Source organism: Octopus bimaculoides, chromosome 17 (genome assembly GCF_001194135.2).
Source record: "Octopus bimaculoides isolate UCB-OBI-ISO-001 chromosome 17, ASM119413v2, whole genome shotgun sequence".
In the NCBI taxonomy this organism is placed as follows: Eukaryota; Metazoa; Mollusca; class Cephalopoda; order Octopoda; family Octopodidae; genus Octopus; species Octopus bimaculoides.
The window spans coordinates 43,675,616-43,683,877 of NC_068997.1; the positions used below are offsets into that span (position 1 = coordinate 43,675,616).

Below are 8,262 nucleotides of genomic sequence, written 5' to 3' on the forward strand. Positions count from 1 at the left end.
GGGGTTCTCAACTATTTTTTTTTACCCATGGACCCCTTTGATTATTATTCTTTTCTGGTGGATTCTGATAGCCATTTCGTGTTTAAAATCCAGTTTTATAGCTACCTCTTTCAAAATTTCTATTTTGTTTTTCCCACATTGATTTATGTAAGCTGAACTATGTAAAACAATAGAAAGAAACTTAACATTCTTGCAATAACAACATCAAAAGTAACATCTTTTTCGTGAACCCTTAAAATACTACTGAGAATTCTCAATTTACTATTTTGCTGGCATGCCCCCCCCCTCCATACACACACACACAAGTCTTGAGAACCTCTGATACAGAATCAGAAGCATTCTCAAGAATTTGCCAACAAATGGTTTAATAAGACTGCTTCACAGAAGTGTCTGTTGGTTAAAGTTGATCATACATTTACAGTTGTTTGGGCAGGACAGGGCAAGGGTTTTATGGAAGACTACCAGAAGCCCTGTTTGCAATTCTCCCTACTCTTTGCCACCAATATTGTCCAAAGGAAAGGCCACCTCTTCAGGACCGATTACAGTTTGATACCTGTATCGTCACAGGTGTTAATCTCAGAAAACAAATGGCTAGTACAAGTACCACAAGTCATCTGATCCAAACTAACAGCACCACCAATTCACTGCCCTGGATTAGTACTTTTATACTCATTCCAAACAGGATGAAAATCAAACTTGAACTTGGTGGAATTTGAACACAAAGAATAGAGAGTTGGAACAAAAAGTGTATGGCATTCCATCCAATGCTCTAATGACAGTGTAAGTCAGAAACAAAAGATGAATAATAAAAGATTTCTTGTCTTAGAAGCAAAAGAGTGTAGATTTTGAGTCAACCTGAGAATTCATCCTGGTAGATATTTTTATAAACTTTTGAAATGACAAATGACAATGTTGGTATTCCAAACCACCATCGCCAATAATAAGATTTTGATGTAGAAACAAGGAAAAAGGTCTGTAGATTATCTAGTCTGGTGTTTGATTCTTTGTACCAGTTCACCAGCCAAGGAAAGTGATTCTTGACTATTTTTTACCTATGGACCTCTTTGATTCCTATTTAGCCATTTGATGTTTAAAAAAAAATCCTATTATCTTTTTATATTATATTTTATTATACTTGTATAAAAAAAAATTAAAATATTTTGTGTATTATAGAAGTATAACTGATTTATTGTACATAATTTTCAACAACTAAATTTTATACAAACACCGGTCAAGAACAATTGGTCTAGAGGCTTTGTCTTGTGGAAGAGCACCCAGTACATTCTCTTGATGTTAGTAGAGGCATCCATTAGAGTCCAACACAGCTCTCAAGCTAGTCAGATCCAGTTGAATGATCCAATCCATACCATCATGGAATTTGGACAATAAATGATGATGATGAAATTAACATGACAGTCTGGACATATTACACTCTCTCCTTTGTCCTGTCAACTTTTGTGGGGTTGTAGATTCTGGTGGTGGCCACAGTGGAGGCAGGAAAAGTGGATTCAAAATGTGACATTTATTTTTCTTCTGCATTTATTCTCAATGGTGTATACCCCAGCACACATGAGGTTATTGATGTTGCACCCCATTTTTTTTTTGTCTGGCCTTAGGGGAGAAACAGTATTTTTTAGGATGTTGTCATAATAGGCAGTGCTCCAGCATGGCCACAGTCAAATGACTGAAACAAGTAAAAGAGTAATAATGCTCTGGGGTTTATTCTTTTACTTGTTTCAGTCATTAGACTGCAGCCATGCTGGGGCACCTCCTTGAAGAATTTTAGTGGAATGCACTGACCCCAGTACCTTTATTTTTTTAAGCCCGATATTTATTTATTCTATTGATCTCTTTTGCTGAACCACTAAGTTAAGGGAATGTAAGCACACCAATATTAATTGTCAAGTGGTTGTTGGGGATAAACACCCACACAAATACGATGGGTTTCTTTCAGTTTCCATCTACCAAATCCACTCACAAGGCTTTGGTCAGCCCAAGGCTGTAGTAGAAGACACTTGCCCAAGGCACCACGCAGTGGGATTAAACCCAGAACCATGTGGTTGGGAAGCAAGCTTCTTATCATACAGCCACTCCTGCACTTGGAGATTTTTTTTTATTATTTTGTGTTAGGAACCATTTCCTTACACAATTCAATTGTGTTAGGAAATGTGTTAGGGAACTGAATGTTGCTATAGCAACAAATGATACCTTTCACCTGAGTTGGTGGTGATGATACAGCAACTGATGATGACTGTTATTGTTAGAATTGTAGTTGTTGTTGATCATAATGGTAATGGCAATGTTTAGCCCATGGTTAGCTTTGACTGAGCAGGCTTATAATCAAAGGCATTCCTGTTGTAACCATTCCATTTTAAAAATATATATATATATATATATATATATATATATATATATATATATGACTACTTTATCTAATGTCACCATCCTTTTATGAGATGGCAGTATGCAATTCAAGGGAATTTGTCAGCAGACTGAGTGATTGCATTAAGGTTCCTCTTTTGACTCATTATTGTTGCTACTGATGATGATGATGATGATGATGATGATGATGATTGTACTTGTTGATAATAGTACAGTTGTTATTTCACATTGATGGCTGTAACTGAAGGTATAATAATAATAATAACAGTGATAATAATAATGATAATAATAATAATCCTTTCTACTATAAGTACAAGGCCTGAAATTTTTGGGGAGGGAGCTAGTCGATTACATTGATCCCAGTACATAACTGGTACTTAATTTCCCAACTCCGAAAGGATGAAATGCAAAGTCAACCTCGACGGAATTTGAACTCAGAATGTGAAGACGAATGTAATGCCACCAAGCATTTCACCCGGCTTACTAATGTTTTGCCAGCTCACCACTTTGCTAATAATAATGAAGTTGGTGACAATGAGGACAATGATGGTAGTGGTGGTAGTGGTGTGATGATGATGATGATGATGAGGAGGAGGAGGAGATGTTTTACTGACTACAGTTAATTCAGGCATAACTTAATTACCGTTACTTTCCCTTTGCAGGTACTTATTTTGGAGTTCACTGATTTGGGTTATTACTTACACACAGCAGTAATACAAGGTAAGACAAATGTTCTATTTACCTGTAACTAATTGCAAAATAAACAAAAACCACATAGTTGTGGAGTGGACCACTTAATTAGACAGCTACCCCTGTGCACATAGTCTTATCTAACATTCTTTGAACAAACTTTGGAATATGAAAAAGTGATAATGTATGTAGATAGGACAGCTTCTTATTGGCTCAGTAACAGATGGGTCAAGAAAGCGGTTGTCCTAGCAGATGAAGGGTTAATGTTTTATATATCAACACAGTTACTGGTGATCACCACTAGTGATTTACCATTAAGCAAAATAAGCACATGCTTAGGGCATCAAGGGAAGGGTGAGGCATCACAGAAATGGTAAATGGTTTACAACACAAAAGAAATCACTTTAAACTTGCTAAATATTCAAAGTGGTTTATACGATCAGAAATATAGTTTTGAAGTGTTCATGACATCATTGTGAAGATCTAATTTAAAGACTTCGCAATTAAAAAAAGTAAGAGAAAACTTACCAAATGAAATGGAAGTATACAAAAATAAACATTTTCCATCTTACTGTCAGTTTTGCTTCATTTTGAAAAGTAAAAATTTATTTTATTGTTTATTATCATTTACATTTTTAAATACATATATACTCCTTGTTTCTTTCTGTGTTCCTTTCTGTTGAAGAGCGTAAGCTCGAAACGTTAAAGACTTTCTCTATTCCCGAGCGTTACACTAATACATCCATTTGTTGTTTACACCACCTGTCTTCGTCTGTTGTTTTTTCGTGAATTCTCCTATATATATATATATATATATATATATATAGTGGGGCAGGGGGCACCAAATTCTTTTAAGTGTTTAGGCCCTCTATGGGTCTTCATTTGGCTCTGCTGGCGATGGAATATAAAGTACTTGTAGAAGAGCTTAACTCTCATTGGCTCACTCCATCTAGATACAAATAGCAGAAGTTATAACCCTTTTGATACCAACCCAGCTGAAACCGCCTCTGGCTCTGTAGTACAAATGTCTTGTTTTCTAAGTTTTGAATGAAAATCTTCCACCAAACCTTAGTCACAATTTATGTTCCTAACACTAGCTTAATGATAACCAGGTTATTTCACTAAATTCTTTGTTATATTTAAAATTAATTGAAAGAAACACTGAGCATCTCAAAATAAATACAGTAACGAAAGGGTTAAGACTACAGAAGAAAGATAAGGAACAAACATGAGACTGTATCCTTATGAAATATATTCAGTTTTTGTCTAAATGTCTACTGAGGCTACTTAGCAAACATATAATCATGGTCACTGATGCAAGCAGTGGGAACACTGTATCATCATTAGCTTGCAGTGGTGTGTTTAGCCCCTTCAGCTTAAAGAAAGCTACAGTATAGTATTGTACTCTCCTTCAAATTACTGCGTACAGAGATAAAGGTATGGTTGTGTGGATAAGAAGTTTGCTTTACAGCCACATGATTTCAGGTTTCCCATGCCAGTGCCATGTAAAAGCACCTGTGCTAGTGCCACATGAAAGCACCAATACCGGTGCCATGTAAAAATGCCTGCACTGGTGTCACATGAAAGTGCTCATGTTGGTTCTACATAAAAGCGGCCAGTACACTCTATAAAATGGTTGGTATTAGGAAGGGAATCCAGCCATAGAAACCATGCAAATGGAAATCGGGCAGCTCTCCAGCTCCAGCTCCAGCCAAACCATCCAACCCTTGGCAGCATGGAGAATGAATGTTAAATGATGATGAACGCTTACAAAGAATAAGTCCTGGGGTCGATTTGCTCGACTAAAGGCAGTGCTCCAGCATGGCTGCAGTCAAATGACTGAAACAAGTAAAAGAGTATTATTATTGAGTGGATGAATTTCTACCAAAATTCCAGACACTTGTTCTAGATAATGATTTTTTTCAAAATTCTTAATGGTATTGTATATCAGTGAAGGATGTAACATTGAGAAGAAAACTGAAAAAAATTGAGAACAAAGCCCTTTGAGTGATATTTGTTCTACACCAAGATACAGACACTCCCTTGTTACTCTTGCCATTAAAAATGTAGTAAGCCAGTTGTTGGCCCAGTGAAAACCTAATTGCAAAAGTTAAATAAACAAACGTCTTCAACCAATGCTCCACCAACCCAATGAGTTACAGAGATATTTTTTTCAGTAACGCATGAAGCACAATAATAGACTCATTAATTAATTAAGATTTCGATGCAAAATGATATCAGACATATGCATCAATTTAAAACAAAATAAAACAATAGGTCTTCTGTTAGAAGCTAAACTGTGTTTCTAGTGCTTTTCTAAGCAACCCCCACCATCTCTGCTAACCCCTGTACTACCAAGTATATTTATTATAAAGCACCTATCATTCTCGTTTTTCCCAAATTAAGCACTTCTTTTTATTTTGTTTTACTATTATTTTAACTGTACTGGTTTATCTCAACAAAAATAATTAATCAGTCTCCTTGAGCAAGTCTGGGTATGCTATTCTGATATCACAATAACGGTTGATTGTCAGAGCAGTTTTTAAGAAAATAATTGAGAATGCCTAATAACTTTAAACGATTTGTTGGGACACTACAAAAGTTTGATGACCTTTATATTGTCAACATTATTTCCATTTAATGACACATGATGTGTGTACTCCTCAACCAGTAAAATTCTTATAAACTATATTTTCTATTGTACAAGGATCCCTTTACTAACGCAATAGTGTTAGCAATGGCATTTTCATATGAAGAACCAATACATACATCAACATCATCATTGTTTAACGTCTGCTTTCCATGCTAGCATGGGTTGGACGATTTGACTGAGGACTGGTGAATCCAGATGGCTACACCAGGCTCCAATCTGATCTGGCAGAGTTTCTACAGCTGGATGCCCTTCCTAACGCCAACCACTCAGAGAGTGTAGTGGGTGCTTTTACGTGCCACCAGCACGAAGGCCAGTCAGGCGGTACTGGCAATGGCCACGCTCAAAATGGTGTATTTTATGTGTCACCTGCACAGGAGCCAGTCCAGGGGAACTGGCAACGATCTCTCTCAAAAGTCCTTACACATGCCGCAGGCACAAGTGCCAGAAAGGCAATGCTGGGCACAGCATAAGTCTTCGCAAGCTGAGTTTCGTGTCCAATGAAGGAGACAACGTTGGCATGGGTGCCAGTCGTCGAATTCAACTCGATTTCGATTTCACTTGCCTCAACAGGTCTTCGCAAGTGGAGTTTAGTGTCCAATGAAGGAAGGTACGCAAATTCATGCAGGGACTGTTATGTGGTTAAGAAGTTTGCCTTCCAACCATATGCTCTTGGGTTTGGTCCCACTGTGTGGGATCTTGGGCAAGTGTCTTCTATTGCCTGAGGCCAACTAAAGCCTTGTGATTGGATGTGGTAGATGGAAACTGTTGTGTGCATATGTGTGTGTGTGTGTGTTCTTGTCTTGATATCACTGTCATACAAGCAATGCTGTTTGTTTCTAGTCTGTCATGCATAACATGGTTAGGCCAAGGAAAATTACTACGTTACCTGGATAAAAAAATCTGCTTCAACAAAATTTTGTCTGACCCATGCAAGCATGAGAAAGTAGAAGTTAAACAATGATGATGATGCAGAAATATACAGTAAACATCTCTTCAACTGCATATATACTATATACCTACAAACACGAGCAGACAGTCTACAGTGAGAAGCTTTCTGGCCATCAAGGAAGACAGCAGCTTGACATTGTCAGGTGGTACACAACTGGTATTTGTTAAGCTCCAGATTAACTCTAAGTATGTATTCCAGCCATGACTACACTACTTTTATAGGAGTATTTACAACTCCAATAGACAATGTTTCTTTTCTTTTTCTAGACGGTAGTGTATGATTTGAGAGAGATTTGATTATTATTTCTAACAGCTGAAGAGATTATGTAGAGATTCCTTTGTTGGCCCATCATGAAGTTGGATGTGACTGGCCCCTAAGTTTGTGGTGGTTGGATATCACTATCTTCCTCCTCATCATTATCTTCGTCAACATTGTCATCATCATATTGTCATTATGATAAATTAGAAACAAAAACCTGTTGTTATTTATTCATTGTCTCAGGGAAATGCCTCTATTTAGGTACTGAAATATAGAAAGCGATGTAAGAAAGGATCATCAAACAAAGAATTGGTCTAAATTCATTCTAGATTATGACGACAAAAATAGCCTGGAAGGCATTCAGGCCGCTATCTGATTATAATTCCAATAATTGCTGGTTATTACTGCCATAACCTGTGATACAAGGGCAAATCTATCATGCTGCCTATTATCCACCTGAATGTAGGATTACACAGCTTTTCACATACTAATCCTTCCAACAAACACTGATGTTAGTATTGCTACTATAATTATTACTATTATCATCATCATAATTATTATTATTATTATTATTATTATTATTATTATTATTATCATTATTATTATTATTTAGGGCAGTGGATAGGTAGAATTGTTAGGGTGTCAGAAAAAATACTTTGCAGCACATTTTTTTCTTTCTTTTCTTTTTCTTTTTTGTCCAAATCCCGCCAAGATCAACTTTGCTTTCCATCCCTTTGGAGGTCAATGAAATAAAGTACCAGTCAGATTCTCAGGTAGTGGCTACTGGTTAACCCACTCCTTTCAAAATTGTTGGACTTCTACATAAATCATCATCATCACTATTATTGTTATTATTATTATTATTATTATTATTATTATTTCGATGGTGAGCTGACAGAATCATTATCACATTAGGCAAAATGCTTAATAGTATTTCGTCCATCTTTACGTTCTAAGCTCAAATTTGACTGAGGTTTACTTTGCTTTTCATCCTTTCAAGATTGAGAAAATAACTATCAGTTGAACACTGGGGTCAATGTAATTGACTTATCCTCACCCCTGAAATTGCTGGCCTTGTGCCAAAATTTGAAATCATCATCATCATTATTATTATTATTATTCAGTAGTTGTATTTTTTATAATGTGCTTTCACTACAATACCGAGCGCAGCTCTGCGTGCCTTTGGTATGTGCTGTGGTTTGTTGTGATGCTCTTATGGTTACTGTATTGAAAGTGTTTTGCGTAGGATGTGTGCAGTGCCCATTAGTGCAATTTTCTGTATGTTATATATATTTGTAAGTCCTGGTGTTTTTGTTATGTATTTGTCTGA

General features: G+C 36.5%; 1 protein-coding gene across 2 annotated transcripts in view; it reads left to right on the forward strand.

Moving 5' to 3' along the window:
* The window catches only part of LOC106867430 (zinc finger protein GLI1), a 420,253-nt gene that overhangs the window by 131,127 nt on the left and 280,864 nt on the right, over nucleotides 1-8,262 (forward strand). For both annotated transcript variants that reach the window (XM_052973914.1, XM_052973915.1), the window contains exon 2: nucleotides 3,045-3,102. The gene's annotated coding sequence lies outside the window, so the exon portion shown is untranslated. The remainder of the gene's footprint in view (nucleotides 1-3,044; nucleotides 3,103-8,262) is intronic.